Genomic DNA, 23330 nt, shown 5'->3' with positions numbered 1-23330 from the left:
ACTATATAAAACAGAAGAGGCTGAACTAGATGACCTCTAAGGTCCATTTCAACACTAAACCCTGTGGTCCTAAAACAACCCCATTAATGACACCATGATCCCTGGCTCAACCTACACCCAGACTCATTCATCAGCAAATATCTATCACATAAGAAGAAGCAGAAGGACCAGGAAAGAACCAGTATTTAAAACAGCAACTGAGATGCCAAAACTAGTCTACCCCATCACCCCTCATCCCCTTATCCCCCTCTATGGCTCACAGTGTCCACATTCTGCTGGCGTTACTCCCAGCAGCATTATTCAGAACTGATCTTAGAGCCAGGCTTTTTTATTTCTTGGTTCAGGGGCCAAAGGTAGCATCTCTTAGGAGGCTGGGGAGGGTGGCTTATATACCCCCTATGCAGTTCATGGAAAAGTCAATATACCAAAACATTTATAGAAGAACTTCGTACGGTAGCAAAAAATGCTCCCCTCTGATCACTGCATATTTATTTTATATAGACTCGTATATTTATTTCTCTGAGAACCTTGCCTCTCCTTAGCAGAATGTGGTAATCTCCTTGAGAACAGGAACCATCTCACTTTTGCATATCCCCAGCGCCTAAGATAGTACCTGACCAGGACCAGATTCTGAATAAATGCTTATTAATTGTGACTGGAAGTAAAGTGAGTACCACCCAACTACAGAGTGGCTCAACAAACTGAATTACAGAGTGTCATGGAATATTACCGCTCTATAAGAAATGATAAATATGAAGAATTCTGAGAAACATAGGAAGACTTACATGAATTGATACACAGCAAATTAAATTGAACCAAGAAAACAGTATCCAGTGAGCACAATAACATAAACTACCCCCACCCCCACAAAAGCCCTCAGAGTTCAGATTGATTTATCTTGACTCCAGCAGACCGTGCATCACTTCTGGACAGGTGCAATAATCCCACCTCCAGACAGGCTTGGAAAGGTGCTGAAGAGGCACACCCGTCAGTGTCTCCTTGTGTTTTGCTTTGTTGTGCTTAATTTGTTACAAGAAAGGATTCCCTGGGGAAACTGACAACAAGGTAAACTTTTTAAAAGCATCAATTAAACATGTTATTGAAAAAAGATCAAGTGTTGGGCTGGGAGTTACCAAGGCAGCCAGAGCCTGATCTCTAGCCATCAGAACCTCTGAGAACTAGACAAAATCTCTCATCAAACAACAAACAGTAACTTAGTCCAGCCCTATATAATAGTGGCGTCAGATTCCATTAGAAACAGGGGCAGTAATCCACATATGTGGATCTCTGCAGGCAGCATACTGACTTAGTTTTCAAATGTAATTCTATCTATGCTTTATTGCATTTTTATTTACTTTGTTAAATATTTCCCAATTACATTTTAAACTGGTTCAGGCCACAGTTGGGAGTACTGTGGGCTTCATGCACCCACCAGCCCCATGTTGGATACCTCTGCTATATAGAAATCCCTTTACACCCTTCCTGGAAGGGGCAATTCTAGCCAGTCCTTTCACATTAGATGAGTTAATTCAGCATCTGTTGGGGGGGGGCGCATTATCCTCAGATAATGGGGAAGACATGAAGTTTAACTAAGATTAGACTTCATGGAACTTACTGTCTGGCGCTGGAATTAGAACTTCCCTCAGACCTGGCACCTTCTCACGCTGGACTGTCCCCTCCATCTTTCCAGCCCCCTTCTCCCAATGGTGACTTCCTCGCAGGGCCTCCATTTTGGGGACAGGCCCAGGCTGCCCATGCGTCATTCGTCTTCTAGCTGTGTTTCAGACTTCTCCTCCCTCTCCCCTTTTCAGCTTCCTTTTTGTGTGTCTTCCCTTTATTAAAACGTTAAGTTCCTTGAGGGGAAGAAGTGCTTCCCAATGCTCAGCACAGTGCCTGACACATAGTAATTGTTCAATAAATGCTTGTTGCCCCCCCTAAGACCAGAAGACACATACATTAATAAAAATAGACAGTAGTGTATGAAAAGGGTGATAGAGCACAAGGAACTCTGAATTTAAAGTCATAAATCTCAGCTCAGTCACTTACTATCAATGTGATCCTAGGCAAGTCATTCCCACAGGCCACCCACCCCTACCTTGGTTCACTCCTCAATAAAATGAGAAAGCTTAGATTAAATTCTCTCTGAAGTAGGTCTCAATGCTAAATCGTTTAAGTGTAAATTCCTCAGAGGCTGCAAACAAGCTTCTATATAAATGGCATGCACAGAGGAAGAGATCATTAATAACTAATGGGGATTAGGAGGTAGCATCCTAGACAGAGCAAAGGATGCATAGGAAGATCTGAGTGCAAATTCTACTTCAGACAATTACGAGTCGTATGACCCTGTGCAAGTCACTTAACCTCTTCAGCCTCAGTTTCCTCCTCTGTCAAATGGGGATAATAAAGTACCTATTTCACAAGGTTTAGGACCAAATGAGATAACATATGTAAAGCACTTTGCAAACCTCAAAGAGTTCTATGAATTCAGGCCTCAATTTCCTCATCAACAAATACAGGATAACAAAAGCACTTCCCACAGAGTATAATTGTAAGAATATATATACATATATGTAAATAACTTTACAAACCTTAAAGTGCTAAACATTTTAGTTACTGTTATTATATATATATATATATAATACTGCTATTATTTCTAGAAGAAACAGCATTTCAGTTCAATTAAGCAAGAAAGCATTTATTAAGCACCTACTACGTGTCAGACATTGTGCTGGTGATACAAATACAAAATGAGTTTGTCCCTGATGGGAACTTAAGAGTGTATGATGGTAGATATCTTGTGCATATAAAATCATATACAAAATATATACAAAAAAATAGGAGACAGCAGGCAGCTATGTAACATAGTAGATACAGTACCAACTCTGGAGTCAGGAAGACTTGAGTTCAAATTTGGCCTCAGACACTTCGTAGTTATATGACCTTGCTCAAGTCACTTAACCCTGTTTGCCTCAGTTTCCTCATCTGGGAAATGAGCTGGAGAAAGAAATGGAAAACCACTCCAGTATCTTTGCCAAGAAAACCCTAAATGGGGTCATGAAGAGTCAGACACAACTGAAAAAATGACTAAACAAAAATCCTCATACCTAGCACAGTACATGGCACTTTTAAAATTACCATTTTGGAGCAAGATTTGCAAATTTCTTTGGGTGGGGAACTCCTACTGTGTAAATTCCCTACTGTGTAAATGTTCCTAGAAAGTAGCCAGGGTACAGAGAAGTTCAAAGGTTCAGCCTCTGATCACCCAGCTCATAAGCATCAGAGTCAGAACTTGAACTCAGAGCCTCCTGATTCTACAACACTAGATGGCAGGAGGGATCAGATGCCACTGGAGCTACTTCGAGGAAACTAAAGATTCTGAGAGGATGGTGAGGAGGAAGTAGGTACGCAGAGTGCTAAGACAAGGAGAAGGGAAATGAAGTGGCTGTGTGGAAAGAATAAGAAAAAGACGAGTTTGGCTAAAATATAGAGTGTATAAAATGGAAGTGTTTAGTAAGATACTGTGGGGGTGAATTTATTTTATTTCACTTACAATAATTAGATTTGCATACAACTTTTCTGAACAGAGTCTACTGTGTACATAAAGGTAGAACTCCATTAAGGAGGTTGCAGAGAAGGACAATAAAGGGAAAAGGAGGGATAAACACAAACAGTAAGAGCTAAGAAGTGACTCTCAACTGGGGTAGTAGAAAGGCCCCTAGACTGGGGGGTCAGGAGATCTGGCATGATAGAATCCTATCGCTAACACTTTTAAATCAGGTCACTTCGGGCAATCACTTCAGCCCCGAGCGTTGATTTCCTAATCCATACAATAAAGCTAAAAGTACATGTTCTACCTTTCTCAAATGAGCTGCCAGGATCTAGAGATAATGGGCATAAAGCACTTTATTTTTGAGTCTTCAAAGACTGTAACATTTCATAATTCATCGAGAGAAAATTGGTGTTAAAAAAAAGATGGAGCTTTGTGTCAGGGAACAGTTTTGGATTCTTCAAAGCATTTCTCAAATCCCCAAATACAATTCAGCCCAGTCTCTTCCCTTTGATGCCATTTTGGGCCTATTTGGGTAGCTTGGCTACAGTGCCTGCTTAAGATATCTACAGCTAATACAGTAACTCAATGGGACACCTACACAGCTGCTTATGCTCATCTGGGTAACACACACTCTTCATTCACTTGGAAAGATCCTATATGGATCACTAGGCCCATCTCTTTTAAATCTCTTTTTAAATTCTCTTCTATGGATCCCACAGAAGAAGTCACGGAGTTTGGGGACAGGGGTAGGGAGTAGTCAGTGAAATCGACACAAACAAGAGCCGGGTCAAAGACCTCACCTGGGGATTCCCTCTTCCTTTTGGACTATACAAAGGACCTCCCCCAAGAGAGCAGCAAACACCTTTGGTGACTGACTACATGTCATCCTGTTGCATGACCTTCATTTGCCCAAAAAGCAATGAAGACACACTTGAGGAGCAAGAGCAGGCTATGGAATTATTTCCAAAAATGAGCTCCATGCCAAAAGTGGCATAAGGAATATATCATCCAAAAATATGTTTGATTGGGAAAGGAAGTGGGTCAATCACTTAGCAACAGATAATAAAAGAGTTAGCTTTTTATAATGCTTTAAGGTTTGCCAGGCACTTTAAAAAAATTATCTGATTTTTTTATCCTCACTACAACCCTAGGAGGTAAGTGCTATTATTATACTCATTTTACAGATGAGGAAACTGAGGCAGACTGAGGTTCAGTGACTTGCCCAGAGTCACACAGATATTAAGCATCAAGTGTCTGAGGCCACATTTGAACTCAGGTCCTCCTGATTCCAAGGCCGGGGATCTATCCACTATGCCACCTAGCTGCCCCAGTCTTTCTACTTCTTAATCCATAAGCTCCTTCAGGCTAGGGACTACTTCACTTTTCTTTACAACCCCAGCTTTAAAAATGCTGGTTGATCCATTGACTTTGTTGGTTCAATTATCCCTTCCACCAGCACAAATTTCCAACTCCTCCATGGGTTAGTAGTATATGACCAAGAAAATCAAGCACCCTGCAAGCCAACCTGAGTTACCTTTGGTGGCAATCCAGGACAATTTACCTGGAGAAAAGAAGAAACAACATTAGGCTTTAAAATACAAGGAGAAACATTAACAATTTGGGTTGCCTCAATAGGTAGTGAGTTACCCATCATAAGAGGTCTTCGAGAAAAGGTCAGATGCCTTCTCGATGGTGACACTGTAAAAGGAAATCCTGTTCAGTTGTTGGCAAGCTGGATTCCATGGCTTCCACAGTTTCTTCCAACTCAAATCCTGTGATCCTGATTCTGACCCTCTCCCCAGCTGACTGGTCTAGCATTCAAACACAGGACAAGTCCCCCTGGACACCATTTAAAGGATTATCTAAGGATAAAGCCTTTCATCCTACAACCAGACCTAAAAGCTTAAATGCAAACAGTTGGGTAAGGTAAGATCTCACTGACAATGGCTTTCAACCAATCAAAGAGCAGATGGTCATTTCAGATCCTTTCAAGTTTTGACACTGGACAAGGAATGAAGAGTCCAAGGTACCTGAAATAAGCAAGGCCAGAGAAAGGGTACAGGAAAAGGTGGGGAAAAAGAAGACTCTACAACTTCACATAGGGTTGGCTTTCATCTATAGAAGGAAGAGACAGAGGTTTTCACAAAAGGATTTCAGAAAGGTAGCTGCAGATGCTACTTACTGCAAGGAAAGTAGGAAATAAGCATTTATTAAGTGCCTATGTGCCCGGCACCACGCTGAACAGTTTACACGTATTATCTCATCTGATCCTCAAGGCGACCCTGGGAGGTAGGTGCTATGATGATTTCCATTTTACAGCTAAGGGAACTGGGGCAAACAGAGGTGAAGTAACTTGCCCAGCTGTTAAGTGTCTGATGCCAAAATCAAACTGAGGTTCACCACCCAGCTGCTCCTAAAGAAGAAAGTACTGAGGGTCAGAAGTGCACTTGGAAATTATCCAGTCCAGTCCCCTCTTTACAGAGGAGGAAACTGAGACTGGGGGTGGGAGTGTGTGGAATTACTTGCTCAGACAGGTCATAAATATTAGAGGAAAGAAGCAAACCCAAGACTTCTGACTACGAATCCATTTTCCTCTATACCAAGGGTTCTTAAACTTGGGGTCCCTGAACTTTTAAAAATTATTTTGATAACTATATTTCAACATAATTTTATTTCTTTGGTAATCTTGTAGATTTTATTTTTTGCATTTAAAAACATCATTCCGAGAAGGGATCCATAACACACAAAAAAAGATTAATTCAACCTGCTTTATACCAAGTTGCTTTTCACAGGGGACACAAATATGTTCCACTGCGATTCAAACATGGATCACTTGAAGCAGAGTCTAGAATCATTACACACCATATCATCAGCATTGCTATTGTTGCAGTGTGGTTATTATTCAGGCATATCCAACTCTTCATGACCCCATTTGGGGTTTTCTTGGCAAAGATAATGGAATGGTTTGCCATTTCCTTCTCCAGCTCATTTGACAAGATGAGGAAACTGAGACAAACAGAGTTAAGTGATTTGTCCAAAGTCACACAGCTAGTAAGCGTCTGAGGCCAGATTTGAACTCAGATCTTCCTGATTCGGTGCTCTATCCTCTGTACCACCTACCTGCCTCCCCATCACTAGATACCATGCCAAATCACCATGTAACAGGTTGGAAGGATAGTGGAGGCATCAAGGCAGGCCACTGCTGGTATGGGGGATGCATGTGATCAAAGACAAAAACAGAAAAGCACAGGACAAGAAAGGGACCAAAGTCCACACAGAATTACCTCTCTAATTCAATTCAATTAAATAACATTTATTAAGCACTTACTACATGCCAGGCACTGTGCTAAGCACTGAGAATACCAAAAAAGGCAAAGGACAGTTCCTGCCCTCAAGGAGCTTACAATCTAATGAGGGAGAGAACACACAAATAGATATATACAAAGTAAGCTATATACAGGATAAATAGGAAACAATTAACAGAGGGAAGGCACTAGAATTAAGAGTGGTGAGGAAAGGCTTCCTCTAGAATGGGGGTGGGGAATCTGCAGCCTCAAGGCCACATGCGGCCTTCTAGTCCCCTGGGATTTGTTCCGTAAAAAACTTAGACTCAGTCAAAAGGTTGCACCCAAGGACCTAGAAGGCCACACGTGGCCTAGAGGTTCACAGGTTCCCCACCCCTGATCTAGAAGGTGGAATTTTAGTTGAGATCATAAGGAAGACAGGGAAGTCAGTAGTCAGTGCCAAGGAGGGAGAGAGTTCCAGGCATGGGGGGACAGCCAGAGAAAATGCTCTTGTGATCATGGCTGTGGGATTTAGGAACAACCAAACTCATTGCCTTTATGATCTCTGATTTTCCTATAATTGATAGAAAGGAAGCTCCCTGCAAGCAAAGACTGACTCTTTTTTGTCTGCACTCCCAGTAACCAGCACAGTGCCTGGCCCATAGGAAACATTTAAGAAATTCTTTTTGATGGACTTCAGTAAGAATAACTGATTGGACTCTCTTGTCCTGCCCCTTCACTTCAATGGTGCAGGCTCATCCCTTCTCCATGTGAGGCTCCAATCCTGACTCCAGTCAGCCAGCTGTAAGTTTGGAAGATGACAGTTCCAGAGAAGTCAGCAGCCCCACCAAACCTTCAATATGTAACCAACTGCTGGGATTTAACTTGGGTTTCCAATGCTACAGGCTCATCTGGAAACCATCAAAGCATACCAAAAAAAAAAAAATTCTTTGGGTATGCGCTGTCTAAAACAGCCTGAGATAGACTGGGGAAGGGGAGGGGGGGGAGGGAACTGAAGAAATCAAATTTCTCCCTGCAAGTAGTTTGGGGGAATGGGAGTCCTAAGTTCCATGATTCTCTGCCCCAAAAATGACCTACATGTAGTCAGTCAATGAACATTTATTAAACACTTTCTACCTGCTAGGAACCGTACTAAGTGTAGGGGAATACAAAGAAAGGGCAAAAGACAGTCCTTGCACTTGACCAGGTCACAGTCTAATGCCAGGATACGAAAATGACTACTTAGAAAAAAGCTACATACAAGATAAACTGGAGATAATCAACAGAAAGAAGGTACTAGAATTAAAGGAGATTGGTAAAGTCCCCACTCCCCAGTCACAGAATCTATTAGGTCACTGTGCCTGCATACAACTCTCCAGAACAAGAAAATCCAAGAGGCCTCCCTTTGCCCCCTGCTGGGCTCTAAGATCAGTGGCTAGTCTGGCCTGTCAGAACACCCAGGTTAAGAGGCTAGAGGGCACCCTCCCTTCCCACAGCACCTCAGCCCCATCTGCTAGCCTGGATTCTGGATCTGGGCACCACTAAGATTTCCAATCAAGGAATCCTAGTCACAAAAGAGTGGGCAGCAGTACCCGAAGGTGCCAAGGGCCTAGGTAGCACAGGTGTCACTTGTCTCAAGCTGTCCACTCAGCCCAGCCCCAGGCTCTGTAAGGAAATGTCACCCCAGGCTACCTGGACCATTTCTGATTCTGGTGGGCACCTGCCCAGACCATCCGGCCAGGGCAGGCTTGAATACCTACGTTGACCCCAGAATCCCAAGTTGCTCTGCGGGATCAAGTGCAGAAGTGGGGGTGGGGATGAATGAAAGCTTCGAAAGCTTCAAGATGACTGGCAGAATGGGCAATTTGAGATTTCTGGTACCTGAGAGGGCAGGGAGACAAGAGTCTGAGAATCCACAATTAGAAGTAGGGAGTGGATGTGGGAAAAGAAGGGAGGGGAGGAGGGGTTCTCAGAAGAAGACCCTGGTGGGATGGGGGCGGCAGGAGCATCCCTGCTCCCCTCTCACCGCCCACCACAGTCCCAGGGAGAAAGAAGGGAACCCCCAGCCTCCTGGCGCAGCCAGCGTGGTCCACTCGCTGCTGCAACACAAAGCAACTCGACCTCCCCCAACCCCCACGCATGCACAACCCCGCCTCGACTCGCCTAGCCAGCCCCAGCAAATCCGAATCCCCTCCCTCGTCTCCTCGCACCCCCATTCGTGCACCGCCCCGCCAGTGCATGCAAACTTTGATTTCCTGACCCCCGCCCCCAGTGCAAGCAGGCGCTAATGCCTGGGTCTCCGCCCTCTACCCCCACCCCCATCCCTTTCCCCGCCGGTGACACCCTCCTCCTTTCCTCCGGCGAGCGGGCTCCGGCTTGGACACTGACCTGGCTCCCGCTCCCCGGAGGCTCCGCGATCCCCGGCGGCCCGAGCTGAGCTGCACGGTGGTGGCGGCGGCGACCTCAGCGTGCTCTGAGGCAGCTGCGACTCTGGGCTCCACGCGCCCTTCCCTGCCAGCCCCAGCCTCCGCCTCCCTCGGCTCTGGCCTCGTTATGGTGGTCTTTTCTTTCTTTGCTTTGCTGTTGCTTCCCTCTTTCCTTCCCCCTCTCTCCACCTCTCCTCCTCCTTCCTTTCCCCACCCTCTTCGCCCCCGGGGCGCACGACTGAGCTCTGTCACTCGGGCTAGGCTAGGGCTGGGGCTCTTACTCTCCAGGGGTGGGCAGGAGGAGGGCGGGGGCGTGGGAAGGGAGCTTGCGTCTGGGTGGATAGGGAGGGAAAGAGTATAGTGGGACGCACGCGCGAACGCGACCGCCGGGCCTTCCCGGGCTGCGCTACTGTCCCTGGTGTCCCCCTATCCAAGCTACGCCCACGTACTCCCCACAAGCTCCCCAGGGGGCCCTCAGTGGGATAGAGTGCAGCTGCGCGCCCCCCTCCCCAACAGCCTTTCCACTTTTGTCTTTATGAGATTCTCTCTCTCTCTCTCTCTCTCTCTCTCTCTCTCTCTCTCTCTCTCTCTCTCTCTCTCTCTCTCTCACACACACACACACACACACACATGCCTAAGAGGTGGAGGAGGTGCCTTTTCTTCCTGTCACCCTTCCTCCCCAGCCTCACCATCCTCCCTTCCCCCTCAACTCCCAGAGCCTTTGTAGTTGGAACTTTGGGAAGGAGGAAAAGAAGGACATTAGGGGGAAACAGGTTAGATGATTAGGTTAGGGAAATAACAGGGTCACTGATTTGGAGCTCAAAAGGACCTTAGTGGTCATTTATTCCAATGGTTTTCAAAGAATGGTCAGGGAACCTCTGGGGGTCCTCAGATCCTTTTAGGAAGTCTTGGGGGTCTGGGGCTCAAAATTATTTTTCATAATAACACAATGATGCTTTAATTTCCAATATGGTAAATTTCTATAACTCACATGTACAAAAGCACTTGAGGGGGTCCTCAGTTTTTCGGAATGTAAAGGGATTCTGAGATGAAAAATGTTTGAATATTGGGGCTGTTTCAGTCCCTTCACTTTACAGATGAGGAAACAGAAGCCCAGAGAGGATGCTGTAAGTGGCAGGGCCTATGATCAGGTCCCCTGACTCCAGATCTAAGGCCTTTCCACTGGACCACAAAATAAGCAAAGAGTTTAGGAAGCCTACTTGGGGGTAGGGGACACACTGGAAGCTTTCAGTGAATACTTGTTTTGTGACTGGGTGGATAGAGTAAATATGATAGCACAGCTTTTGGGGCAGGGGTAGAGTGTAAATTTAAAGCTGGAAGGGACCTCAGGAAGCCATCTAGTCCAAATCTCTTATTTTACAGATGAGGAAACAGGTTCAGCTAGAGCAGCTAGGTAGTGAAGTAGATGAGTGCTGGGCCTGAAGTCAGGAAGACCTGAGTTCAAATCCTGTCTCAGACACTTGCTAACTGTGTGACCCTGATCAAGCCATTTAACCCTGTTTGCCTCAGTTTCCTCATCTGTAAAATAAGCCAGAGAAGCTAATGGCAAACCACTCCAGTATCTTTACCAAGAAAGTCCCAAAAGGGGACAGAAGAGTCAGACATGACTGAAAACAACTAAACAACTACAAATCAAGGTTCAAATGATTCAACCCAGGCCGTAGTAAATGTCAAAAGCAAGACTTGCACCAAGGCCCTCTGACTCCCAAGTCAATGCTCTGTCTACTGAACCACAGCAAGTTGAGGTAGGAAAAAAAGAGGTATTATCCATGAGATGGTCATGAGATCAGCTACTGAGATGGAACAGGTAGAGGAAAATTGACTCCTTGTCACCTCTAGGATGATATATAAAATATAAATATAAAAATAATGAACAAGTAAATATAATAAATGAATAAATAATATATACATGTATGTCACACACACACACACACACACACATATATGTTATATATAGTCCTCTGGTGTTCAAAGTTCTTCACAGCCTGGTTCCCTTCTTCCTTTCCAGTCTTCTTAACTCCTCCGGACCATGGACTCTTCAATCTAATGGCTTCTTACTGCTCCTTGGACAAGACTTTTATCTGCAGACTCAAGAATTGTCACTGGCCATTCTTCGTGCCTGGAATACTCTTCCTCCTCATCTGTATCTCTGGGATTCCTTGGTTTTGTTCAAGTCTCAGCTAAAATCCCACCTTCTCCAAGAAGCTTTTGCTGAACTCTCTTAATTCCAGTGCCTTCTAATCTATTGATTATCTTCAGTTTATCCTATATAGCTTGTTTGTACATGGTTGTCCAAATATAGTCTCCTCCATTAGACTGAGAGATCTTTGAAAGCAAGACTGTCTTTTGCCAAAATGCTTAGCACAGTGCTAGATACACCATAGACACATAATACATGCTTACTGCTTGACTATTTAGAAGAAAAGACAAGACATACGAATCCAAGATGGACAGGAAAGAAAATAGAGAACTGTGAATGAAGGAGTGCTGATTGGCATTATATAACAGGGTTTAGGACTCTTTTCTCCTTGTTGGACAAGATAGAGACATGTGGACCGGATAATAGTATAGTTAGGTGGATTCAGAATCTGGCCATTCAACTGAAAGAGTAGTCATTAACGGTTCAGTAGCATCTCCGGGCAGCTAAGTGGGGCAGTGAATAGAAAACACTGGGTATAGAGTCAGGAGGACCGAAGTTCAAATCCAGCCTGCAACACTTAACAGCTGTGTAACCCTGGGCAAGTCACTTCACCCTGTTTGTCTCAGTTTCCTCATCTGTAATATGAGCTGGAGAAAGAAATGGTAAACCACTCCAGTATCTTTGCCAAGAAAACCCCAAAGGGGAGTCAGACATGACTGAACAACCATCTTGGAAGGAGGTGGCATACACCAAGGATCACTGCTATTTGACATTTTTATTAATAACTTGGAAGAATCTAGATGACACGCAGCTAAGATAACTAACATATTGGATGATAGGATCCAAAGAGACTTTGACAGGCAAGAATAGCCCCATAACACTTGGCCCCAACCCAACTTTTCAACCCCATTGGACATTCTTCCTCTTCCTTCACTCTGAGATCCAGCCAAATTGGCCTTCTCTCTGCTGCTCACATATGACATGCCTCCCATTTCTGTACCATTTCACTGTCCCTCCCACATGCCTAGAATGCAATCCATCCTGACCTCCATCTCATAGGGTCCCTCTCTTCCTTTAAGCCCCACTTCAGGTACCATCTTCTGTATGAAGCTTTTGCTTATCTCTCCCACCTGAACCTCTAGTGTCCTCCCTCCTATTTATTTACCTACTTTGTATATATCTGTATTTATTCACTTTATGGTCATGCTGGATATTTTTATACCTGTAGCTCTTTTCCTCCTCCATAAGTTCCTTGTGAGTAGAGATGGCTTCATTCTTTGTAATTGTATTTCCAACACCTAACACAGTGCCTGGCACATTGTACATGCTTAATAAATCCTGACTGGTTGATAATGAAAAGGGTAAAAAAAAAATTTGTTTCAAAAGTTCAAAATGGAAAAAGCATCTATATAGATGTCTTCAAAAAGATCCAGGCACTGTGATCTGGCAGCCCAAAAGGCAATGTAATCTTGGGTTGCATTAAGAGATTAGATGGAACAATACCACTACTAGGTCTATTTCCAAAGAAGAGCAGGGAAAAAGGAACAATATATATATATAGGTTCTAAAATGTTTATAGCAGTTCTCTTTGTGGTGGCAAAGAACTGGAAATTGCAGGGATGCCCATCAGTTGGGGAATGGCTTAACAAGTTGTGGTGTATGACTATGATGGAATACCACTATGCTTTAAGAAATGATGAAGTCAGTAATCTTAGAAAAATATGAATAGACTTGCATGAAGTAGTGAGAGCGAAATGAGCAGAACCAAGAGAACAATGTATGCTGTAACAGCAATATTGTTTTATGAATGACTTTGAGCGAATAAGTCATCTTGACTATTATAAAACCCAAATTAACTATAAAGGACATGAAGAAAAACCATCTGCATCTAGAGAAAGAACTGATAAATAGAAATATGTATAGAATAATTTTACATATATATACCTATTTGTGTCTAATGTGTCATCTCTATGGGGGAATGCTCCATTTTTTGAGGGGGGAAGGAAAAAAGGAGAAAAAATAAATTTACATGATAACTGTTGTATATTTAAAAGTTGTACATAGTAGATTTGCAATTTCATGTGCAATCATATTTTTTATTATACTATGTTATGGAAATGCTTGTTTTATTCCATCAATTGAAACCAAAATAATTTTTTAAAAAATAGAGATTAGGTAATGTCTAGTACAAGGGAGATGATAGATGCATTGGACTTTTCATCCCTTGTCAAACCATATCTGGACTTTCATATTCAGTTCTTGAGGTCACATTTTAGGAAGAACATTGATAAGATGGAGACTCGTCCTATGAAGGGCAGGGTATTATGGTATGGAGGAAATGACACCAAATTTGGAGTCAAAAGACCTGAGTTTTCATCCTGGCTCTACAGCCTATGTGATCCTGGACATGTGACTTCAATTCTCTGGGCCTCAGTCTCCTTCCCTATAAAATAAGAGGTTTGGTCCAAATGGCTTCTAGAGTCTCCTATGGCTCCCACTCAGGCAAGCACAGTTGCTAGCACCTAATAAATACATTTTCATCCTTCCACCCTACATTAAGATTATGCAAGGGGAAGTGCATCTGAAAGAACTAGGAATGTTGATCAAGGAGCAGAAGAAAACAATTAGCCTGGGATATAATAGTTATGGTAAGACTATGGCATAAAAGAAGCTTGTGCTGCTTAGCCCCAGAGGGCAGAAATAGGAGCAGGATGTCGGTTTAATGTAAGGAAAAACTTCTAACAATTAGAGTTATCTAATGAAGAGTGAATTGTTCCATGGGAGTCGAGGCATTGGGTTCTACGTCTTAGAGGTCTTCAGGGGGCAAATCCTGAGGTGACCCCTTTGTGGGGCTGCCATAGAAGGGATTCTTACTTAGGGATGCGTAGCATTAGATGACCTCCAAGGTCCAGGAGATTCTGTGACTCAGAGGAGTATGCTCCCAGGGAATATAGGTCAGCATTCTCAGTAGGCTCCCTGTTCCCAACACCTCATCTCTCCACATAATCCTTAACACTAAGGTCATAGCTGTGTCTGCCAGCATATATTTTGACCACCTCCCTTCCTCCTGCTCTGCAGGGACCTACTGTACTAGAATACTCCACCCTTTTTCAAAGCTTTTCATCAGGGCCCTTCCCAAGGACTCTTCTTCCTGAAACTGATCAGACAAGCTCAGGCAGCAGTCCTTGAGTGGGGGAGAAAGAGAGAGGAACAGGATGTGGGACCTACTCGGCTTTTACAAAGGAGTTTGGAATTAAAATGGAAGGAGAGATAAATATTAAAAATGGAACTGCAGAAAAACCCAGAAAAAGGAAGAGGGTTATGAAACCAGGTAATAATGGCAAACAGAATAAGCCATGACTAGTAAATTTTTAAAAAGCACACTAAAACTGAATAATTGTAATGACCAGTCTGGGGTCGGAGAAGGATGGAGCAAGAGATGACAAAATCTCTCCTTTCTGTAAAAGGGTTTCAGGTACAGAATGTTGCATACAGGATCTGCCAAAGTCACCGTATCTGTCTATTTTACCTCTCTTTTTGTCTTTGGCACAAGATAAGGGGTTCATTTCTAATATAATATAATATGATATAATATGATATAATATATGATATAATATAATATGATATAATATGATATGATATAATTATAATATAATATAATATAATATAATATAATATAATATAATATAATATAATATAATATAATATAATATAATATAATATAATATAATATAATATAATATAATATAATATAATATAATATAATATAATATAATATATAACAAATATACAGCAAACAATGACTGTGACATAAAAATAAAGGGCATCCACAAAGCTTTTTTTTTTTTAAGAAAAGCAAACCAATACTAATGCTAATAACTCCTATTTCTATAAGCCTTCAAAATTTATTTTGTGAGATAGATAATGCAGAGGATTATTGTGCCCATTTTATGGATACAGGAACTAAGGCACACAGAGAAAGGAAGTGATTTGTCCTGAGTGGAACATCTAGTAAGTACTGGATGAAAAAGCAGGGGCTTAAGTACTTGGAGGCAACCAGGTTAATTGTCTTCCAAAGTTCTAGGTGCTGGAAGTCTATAAAACCCAGGCAAGGATAAGTCTCTCATAGAGACCGCAATTAGGGAATGAAGCTGCAAAGAATGCAGGCAATCACAGAAAGACCCATAAAGGTTTTCTTTGTTTCCTCCCTCTCCTTAGGCCCCTCACATCCAATCAGTCACCACGTCCTGGCCATTCTATTTCAAAACCTCACTTTAGTCAATGCTCCTTTTCATTCCCAAAGAAAAGTTCAGGCCCTTCTCACCCCTGGCCATGAAATACTGCCAGGGCAGTGGAAAGAGCCCTGGGATTCAGTCCGGGGATATAGGTTCAAATCCCAACTCTGATATTTCCTGCCCGAGTGACCTCGAATAGTCAATAAAGTTCCCTGAGCCTCAGTTTCCTCATCAGTAAAATGGCATTGTACTGATATGAAATCTAGATTTGAGATTTATCATTGTAATTGCCGAATAACTGGTTTTCTTGCCCTTACCCTACTTCCTCCTCACCTTAATGACTCCTATTTCTATATGACTGTATGGCTTAGAAAGTACTTTCCTCACAGCACCCTTGGTGAGGGACCTAGCACAAGTATTATTTTGCTTGATGAGGAAACTGAGGCATGAGATGAGAAGTGACCTATTCATGGTCACATTAAAACCACGTCTCCTCATTCCAATTGCAGAAGGATTTCCAGAGTCTTGTTTTCTAGCCTACACACTATTTACCTGACTAATCTTCCTAAATCAAGGTTCTTGAGCACTGTAATATTTGCAAAGTGCTTAGCGCAGGACTTGACACATAGTAGGTGCTTCGTAAATGGAGTACTCTAGTACAGTAGGTCCCTGCAGAGCAGGAGGAAGAGAGGTGGTCAAAATATCTGCTGGCAGACACAGCTATGACCTTAGTGTTTGTGAGCCTGCTCAAATGGCACCTGCTTGCCCACAGGATAAAGAGCAGGCTCCATAGCCTGGCATTAGGTGACCACCATAATCTAGCACCAACCCACCATTCTGGCTTTATTTTCCACTACTCCCTTTCATACGGCAGCTAGGATGGAGCCTGGAATCAGGAAAACTCATCTTCCTGAGTTCGGATCCAGCCTCAGCTATGTACTAGCTTTTGACCCTTGGCAAGTCACTTCACCCTATTTGTCTCAGTTTCCTCATCTGTAGAATGAGCTGGAGAAGGAAATGGCAAGCCACTCCAGTATCTTTGCCAAGAAAACCTTAAAATGGGGTCACGAAGAGTCAGACATGACTGAACACTCCCCTTTATTCTATCCAAACTGGCTTTCTGTATGTTCCTGGTAACCACTTTTTTTTTCTTTTTAGGCAATTGGTGGTAAGTGACTTGCCCAGGGCCACACAGCTAGTGTCAAGTGCTTGGTCTGAAGTTGAATTTGAACGCAGGTCCTCCTGACTTCAGGGCCGGTGCTCTATCCACTGCACCACCTAGTGGCCCCCTACACCACTTCTTAATCACTTTCCTGTGTGCCTATGTATAGGTTGGCCCAGTTAATGGAATTCACTCCTTCACCTCTGCCCCTAGATTAGTGCCTTCAAAACTCCACTATAGCACCACCTCCTATAAGGGTCTCAACCTGGTATCTGCAGTTGCTGCTGCCCTCCCTCTCCCCAAATTATCTTGTTTTATTTACTTTGTATATCTTTTTTTTTCCTTGACCATGTGTACATGTTATTTTCCTGTCCTCATGAAATATAAGCCCCTTGAGAACAAGAACTATTTCTATTCTGTCTTGGTATACCCAGGGGTCTAGCATATTACCTGGGCACCTAGAAAATTCCCATTTTATATATGCACGAATGAATGCATCCCCTGCTCCAGTCAAACCGGGCTTCTCAGTGTTCCCCAGATATGCTACATGCCTTTCTGCCTCCTCCTCTTTTCTCATGCCATTTACTCTGCCTTGAAACTTTCCCCATCTGTTTCTCCATGTTCGGTAGCAGTAAAAGGCTTTAAAAAGACTCCTGTCAGCTTAGAGAGGGAAGGGGAAGGGAACAAGCATTTACGAAGTGTCAAGTCCTGCGCTAAGTACTTTGCAAATATTGCAACATTCCATTCTCACAACAACTCTGTGAGGTAAGTGCTATTGTTCTCCCCATTTTACAGATGTGGAAACTGAGGCAGGCAGCTGTTTCGTGACTTGGCCATAATAACACAGCTATTGTGTCTAAGGTGGGGTTTGTACGCAGGTCTTCCTGATTCTGCACCCAGCTTTCTATCCACTGTGCCACTTAACTGCCTTCCTAGATACAGGAAGATGAGAAACTGTGTCTTATTTCACAGTGGTTCTGGGAAGAGGTTCAAATGATAGAATAGGTGATGGCAGAACAAGATGAGGGAGAGAATAAGCCATTGGCATTGTAGTTAAGGGGAAGAGAAAGTGAATGGAGGGGCAGCTAGGTGGCGCAGTGTCAGGAGGACCTGAGTTCAAATCCGGCCTCAGACCAAACACTTGACACTTACTAGCTGTGTGACCCTGGGCAAATCACTCAACCCCAATTGCCTAAAAAAAAGAAAGAAAAGAAAGTGAGTGGAGTAGGATATGGCCCATTGAGGATGGCAAAAGGACCAGAGACAATGCCATATGAAGGCTGATTGACAGAACCAAGAATGTTTAAGCTCAAGAAGAGAATACTTCAGGGGCAGCTAGGTCGCCACAGTGGATAGAGCACCAGCCCTGAAGTCAGGAGGACCTGAGTTCAAATCCAGCCTCAGATGAAACACTTGACACTTACTAGCTGTGTGACCCTGGGCAAGTCACTTAACCCCAACTGCCTAAAAACAAGAGAAAAAAAGAGAGAAGAGAAGAGAATACTTTGACTAAAATAGGAGAAGTGCCTCTCTCAGTGGGCATAGGTGAAGAGCTGTCATTTGGAAGAAGGATTAAATGTGCTCCACTTGACCACAGTGGCCAGACCTATAAATAATGCAAGGAAGGGAAGCGGATTTTGAAAACTTGATTTAAGGAAACATTATATAAATATGTTGTTGTTGTTCTTGTGCAATCGGTTCATTTGTGTTTGACCCTTCATGACCCCATTTGGGGTTTTCTCTGCAAAGACACTGGAGTGGTTTGCCATTTTCTTCTCCAGCTCATTTTACAAATGAAGAAGCTGAAGCAAACAGAGTTAAGTGACTTGCCCAGGGTCACACAGCTAGTCTTAGGCCTGCATTCCACCCACTGTGCCACCGGAGGCCAGTACTATAAACAATGCAAGGCAGGGACACAGATTTGGGAATTTAAGGAAACATTATATAAATAGAGGTGCCCAAATGTGGAATTGGTTGCCTCAGAAGATAATGAGTTCTCCATCTCTGAAGTTCTAGAACATTTCTTGTTGGGGAATGTTGCAAAGGAAGTACCGACATCCTGTTTAGGTTGAGGATTAGACTAGATTGTCTCTGAGGTTTCTTCTAGCACTTAGATTCTGGGTTTCTCTAACAGAGAGGCATTTACAGGAGACTTAATTCTTTTATGTGTTCCTGTATTACTATTGTTCCAATCAATTGTCCCATCGCCATGTCTGAAATGAGTCACTCACCTTTATATAGTACTTTAAAGTTTGCAAAGTGCCCTGCATATGTAATCTCTTTTGACTCTCACCACAACCCTATAAAACAGGCTCTCAAAATCTAATTATTCCCATTTCACAGATGAGGAAATTGGGGTTCAGAGAAGGTAAGCAACTTGCCTATGGTCACACAGCTAGTAAGAAATAAAAGTGGGAGCTGAACTCAGACCTTCCTGACTCCAAGTCTAGCACTCTCTACTATTCCATACTGCTAAAATTATACCATTAGAGTTACTCCTATAGTCTACGGCCTTGACTCTTCACAAACCTGCTTCTAAAACTTAAAGCTGTCCCCAGAAGGACATTAGAAAATATTCTGATACCTTAATGAACATACAACTTGCTAGAGTCAGGAAGACTTGAGTTCAGGGGCAGATAGGTGGCACGGTGGATAGAGCATCGGCCCTGGATTCAGGAGGACCTGAGTTCAAATCCAGCCTCAGACACATAGCACTTACTAGCTGTGTGACCCTGGGCAAGTCACTTAACCCCATTGCCTAAAACAAACAAACAAAAAAGACTTGAGTTCAAATCTAGCCTCAGACATTTACTGGTAGTGTGACCTTGGGCAAGTCATTTAACCTCTATTTGCCTCAGTTTTCTCATTCTTGAAATGGGGATAATTATAACTCCTAATTATAGGACTGACCATATCACTCCTCTATTCAATAAACCCAGTGACTCTTAGCTCAAGACTCAAATATAGAACCCCCTGTTGGCACTTAAAGCCTTCCACAACCTGGCTCATTCTTCCCTTTCCAATCTTCTCCTACCTTATTCTTCTTCATGTATTCTTTGACCCACTGACACTGACCTTCTCCCACTTAGCCCTCTACCTCTTGACTCAGCATTTTCATTGACGATCCTTGTTCCTAGAACTCTCCCTCTCCCCTGCCCCATCCTTTCTGCCTCCTGGCTTCCCTGACTTCCTGCAAATCTCAGCTAAAGTCTCACCTTCTGCAGAAAGCCTTTCCCAGTTCTCCTTAACCTCAGACCTTTTGTCTGAGACTACTATCAATTTATACTGTATGTATCTTTTTTTATACATAGCTACTTGTATTTTCTTTCCCAACCCTTAAACCGGGAGCCCCCTGAGAGCAGGAACTGTCTTTTCCTTTCTTTCTATCCCCAGCACTTAGCACAGTTCCAGGAATATAGTACACATTTTAATAAATTCTAGTTGTCACTGATTCTAGATTCAGTGTTCTTTCCACTGTGTCTCCTATGCCCCCCCTTTTTTTGAGGCAATCTGGGTAAAGTGACTTGCCCAGAGTCACACAGCTGGTAAGTGCTAAGTCCTTTTTTTAAAGCCTATTCGTTCAGAGAGTATTCAGTAAAGAGCCAGAAAGCATCCCACTCCCTTTGTGTAATTACCCGGATGAGATCTGGGCATTTGGAGAATCCATTCCCCCATTCCCTATTTATCCAATGAGATTACCCAAACCATGCCCCTATCCTATAACTCCAACGAAGAAGACAGAAACTATCCCTTTCTTTCTTTCTTCAGAGGAAGCAGAACACAGATTACAACACACACACACACACACACACACTCTCTCTCTCTCTCTCTCTCTCTCTCTCTCTCTCTCTCTCTCTCTCTCTCTCTCTCTCTTTCATGGAATGATACAAATCAGTCTCCTTTCCACATTTACCATTGGAAACACAGACAAATTATACAACTTCCTCATGACTTCTCTTTCAAGCTTTAGTTAATGCTGGAGCCCTGGAGGGCAGCTGGCTTCCCAGCCCCACCCACTCCCAGCCTAGACATTTTTCAACCAGGTCCCATCTGCTACGGGGTCACCCTTGGGTCAGCATACACCAGTAATAGTGTCCAGGCTCTGGGGGAAGTTCTGACCCTGAACTGAGAGTCTATTGTTTGTGCTGACTTGGCAGGGTCTTCTTTTGTGGATGCTTTTTTTTCCGGCAGTCATCAAGGACAGCCTTAGCTGCTGTTCTGATTACATTTGCTTCTTAAAGGAAGAGGAGACTGACAGTAAAGTTAGATATGTGTGACATCCTCCCTTGACTTACTCCTCAACTTCCACTCAGGTTTGAAGGTTGGGTCTCCAGCCTGGTTTGGTGCTGCTCTTCTGAAACTACAGCTCAGGAGCCCATATGGGTATTGCTTCCCATCAGCAGTCGGCCAGTAGACTCAATTAGCTCTTAGCAAAGATATTTACTCAGGAGGTATAAGGCATTCTCCCCGTAAACCTGGAGTGTGCCTCCCCACAAATTCACACTGAGTTCATGAAAGAGTGGACATGAGGAACATGTGTAAGATACACATACAGCAAAGCATCTCAAAACTGGCACAGCAGGACCTGAAAGTCTTGATTCATCATACAAATCCCCTTGGGTTCATCATCTCCTTTGGGTGACATGCTCAATTGGTTTCCCAGAGTTTGCTCCTCTCCATAGTCAGACTCTTATCTTCTCCTACAACTTGAACTTGCTTCCTACCGCTGTGACTTACTGTTTCTGTGTCTTTCTGGAGTACACAGTTCAGCTTCTCCACTGATTCAGTGACCTTCAATAGTCCTTTTGCTCCCACTCAAAGTTATGTGACTGACTGGAGGAGGAGAAGAAACAAGAAATCCTCCCTGTCTTCTCCACCCCCAATAGTCTCCTCTACTGGCAACTTGAGGTTTATAATCTCTCCAACTCTCCACTCTGGAATTCATCCAGGGTTTAAGCTACTTACAGCCCCCAGGGACCTAGCTAATTTCTTTGTCAAACCAATTGCTGTTATTCCTTCCTTCCCTCAATCAAAAGAGTATTTGCACACCTTGTAGAGCTCAGGGCAGGGAGACACCAGAATAGGTAGTTTAATGCCTCGTTAAGAACTTTTGGAATTGCTTGTGTGACATGAGAGACACTGGCACAGAACCACCCAGCATAGGGTGCCCTCATCAAAGAAGGTGTTGTTCTCTATGAGCAAAGCAGAATTGAAGCAGCTCATAAGAAACTTGAGATGCATAAATTTAGAGACGGTTCCATCCCAAATGTTCACACGGACTATTTGTGCCCAACCTGTGGTAGAGCATTCCAAGCTCGTATGGGTCTGATTGGACACAGTCGGACGCACTGTACCTGACTCTGGCAGAGTGGCGTCATTTTGGTCCTCTTCAAGAACAAAGGACAGCAACCGACACTTTGTGATTAACATGCAGGGCTTTCAGTGACTAGATCCACTGAGGTGGAGGGGAACCTCCGCCCTAATGTATGATTTACTTTGGGGAGAAAAAAAGACTGAACATACACAATGAGTGAGTTCATTCTCTCAAGCTGCGGGGCAGTGTGGCTTTAGTTCTGTACGATGTGATGGAAGGATGTTGCACTTTGAATCAGAAGACCTGGCTTCCCACCTGAGCATTTCGTACATCTCTTGCTCAATTATTATATTCAACCTGGTATTATTGTTATTTGTGTCCATGTCCCATCTCCTCTACTAGACTATAAACTCTTAGAAGGCAGAGAACCATGTCTTATTTTTGTATACCTCATAGCATCAATTTCAGGGTCTTGCACAGAGTAAGTACTTAAATGTTGAATGGATGAATGGATGAATGAATGAATGAATGAATGAATGAATGAATGAATGAATATTGAGGCTATCCAGAAAAGCTCCCTCGGTTCCCCTACTCCTTACCTCTAACTCTATGACTTCACTTAGCCCCTCTACTCCTGTTTCTCAGGAAGAGGGCAAAGAGCACATCATTTTTATTGTCTCTGCAATCCAAAGCCACTCAAAGGAGGACAGCCTAGTCATCCACTGGGGAAAAATACAAGTGGCTGAAAAATGCCTGTTGTCTATATTATGACATGCAATTGGACTCTCAGTCTATTGGGTTAGCTCATCAGCACATCTATCTTGGGCTAGCACTGAGAATGGAGAGGGAGGTAGGCCCGGAATTGAATAGGAGGAAGAAAATGCTGCAGATCTCGTATGAGAGATGGCACAGTATCTCCAATGACCCCAAGCTATTCCCTGCCACCAAAGCCCATCCTTTTAACCCCAACATTTTCTCGGCAATGCTCTAAGGCTGCAAATCATGAAATGCTCCCATCTCAAAAAAATTAAAATGTAGGTGACCTAAAGGGCAGTGGAAAGATGCCTGGCGGGGATAAATGGGCCACTGCATATGACCAGTGATGGGAGGAGTAGCAGAAAAAGTCATCAATAGCTACCATCAGGTACCTCTTTTTAATAACAAAAATAATAATAATAATAATAATAATAGCTAGCAC

The 23330-nt window shown here is 43.3% G+C and overlaps 1 protein-coding gene across 1 annotated transcript in view; it reads right to left on the bottom strand.

Moving 5' to 3' along the window:
- The window catches only part of PTP4A3 (protein tyrosine phosphatase 4A3), a 197250-nt gene extending 187902 nt beyond the window's left edge, over positions 1–9348 (bottom strand). The window contains exon 1 of the mRNA XM_020994927.2: positions 9223–9348. The gene's annotated coding sequence lies outside the window, so the exon portion shown is untranslated. The remainder of the gene's footprint in view (positions 1–9222) is intronic.
- Positions 9349–23330: the final 13982 nt, after the last annotated feature.

Source organism: Phascolarctos cinereus, unplaced genomic scaffold (genome assembly GCF_003287225.1).
Source record: "Phascolarctos cinereus isolate Bilbo 61053 unplaced genomic scaffold, phaCin_HiC Scaffold_4;HRSCAF=312, whole genome shotgun sequence".
Taxonomy (NCBI): Eukaryota; Metazoa; Chordata; class Mammalia; order Diprotodontia; family Phascolarctidae; genus Phascolarctos; species Phascolarctos cinereus.
The sequence above is the reverse complement of the archived record's forward strand: the minus strand, read 5'-3'. Positions and strand labels throughout refer to the sequence as shown.